Here is a 1828-nt window from a genome sequence, read left to right as displayed (position 1 = left end):
CCTGACTTAGTATGGTAACCTACTTCAAGTACAATATAAAAGCCATACAACAGTAGACTTTCTTTCACCCCATTCCATCATTTGTGCTATTGTTGTCATACACTTTATTTTCGCATATGTATTAAACTCTACAATATATTTTTATTATTTTGGCTTTAAATAATCAATTTTGTCACTTAGAATTTTTATTTTATATTTATTAAAATAGGTCTTTCAAACAGATATTTGACACTTTTCATTCTTATGACAACATGAGAAAGAAAACATATGTAGAATAAATTGGTTGAGAAATTTCTAAGGTAACAACAACGATATCTTGGCTGCCACCTGGTTGACAGTGCTCTTAAGACCATCCTGATTTCAGAGATGTTAAAATGTAAAATAATACAAACATAATGTCTTAGTGCATTTCTGTTGCTTATAACAGAAATACCTGAAATTGGGGAATTTGTAATTTCGGAGGCTGGGAAGTCCAAAGTCCAGGGAACACATCTGGTGAGAGCCTTGTTGGTGGGTAACAACTCTTCACAGTAAGACAGAGTGTCACAAGCACAGACAGAGAGACCTCCTCATGTGCTCTCCTTCTGAACCCCTCAGAATTATGCCCATGACCACCATTAAACCATCAACTTATTTATCTATAATTAATTATTAATTAATTAATAAATATTTACTAGGGCATGGTCCTCACAATCTAATCACCTCCTCAAGGCCCTACCTTTCAATTACCATAATTGGATTTCCCACCTTCTTGACACTGTCACAGTGGGGGCTAAGTTTCTAAAACGTGGACTTTGGGGGACAAATTCAATCCACAGCATATAAATTCCTGTGTATCCTTCATTTTTCTTAAAAAATAGAAAAATTCCCAATACTGTTGAAGCTCCTACATATGCCTCTCTAATCACATCTTCTTCCTTTTCACTCAGGAGATAAACATTAGCTAGATTTTGTGTTTATCAGACTCTTGTAGTTTTCTGTGGTTTTAATAAATATATACTAAAAATATATTGGTTTTGCTCTTGAACTGATTAATTTACAAATGTGACTATATCACATGTATTCTGAGATTTTTAAAAATTCAATGTTATTTGAGATTCATCCGTGCTAATGTCCAAATCTACTCTTCATTTTCACTTTTGTATAGTATCTCACTATAAGCATATACCCAAATTTATCTGTGCTCCTTTTGATGGACATTGGGGACCGTTTACAGTATTTTGTTATTACCAATTATTTTGGTGTAAACATTCTTATTGTCTTCTAGAATACATATGACAGTTACTCTATATTATATACGTAGGGGTGGGATTGCTAGGTCTAGATGATAGATTTGCCTACTCTGATTGTCAACAAATTCTGCCGTACCTCTTCTCTCTCCCCTGAATATCCTGATGTTGTCTGGTTAGTTGTCTGGGCTGAATATTTATGTTCAGAAACCTTCTGAAAGAAGAAGAAAAAAAAAAAGAGGAAGATGGCAGAGAAAAGGTAATGGTTCTTTCTAGTCTGCAATCTGTGAATTTTTAAAGACATATCTTTGGGGAACAAAAGCCAGAAAGAGAATAAGGTGACATAAATCACTGATATCGTCTCTGCTGGGCATGGTGGGAGGTAGGGCTTCACTTGGAGAATGGGGTCTCAGGATGCAGCACAGTTGAAATCACAGAACCTACTCTGATGTCACTACTAGATTTTGGGACATAGAAATTCAAGAAGAGAGCATTTTGTTATGAAACTTAGACTGCATAAGGAAAGTCAGAGTTGGCTTTCTGAGGATACTTCCCTAAACCCTAGTGTTCACGGAAACTTTCTGCTCTGTTTCCTATTC

This window comes from Cynocephalus volans, chromosome 16, assembly GCF_027409185.1.
Source record: "Cynocephalus volans isolate mCynVol1 chromosome 16, mCynVol1.pri, whole genome shotgun sequence".
Taxonomy (NCBI): domain Eukaryota; kingdom Metazoa; phylum Chordata; class Mammalia; order Dermoptera; family Cynocephalidae; genus Cynocephalus; species Cynocephalus volans.
This window is presented reverse-complemented; position numbering follows the sequence as displayed.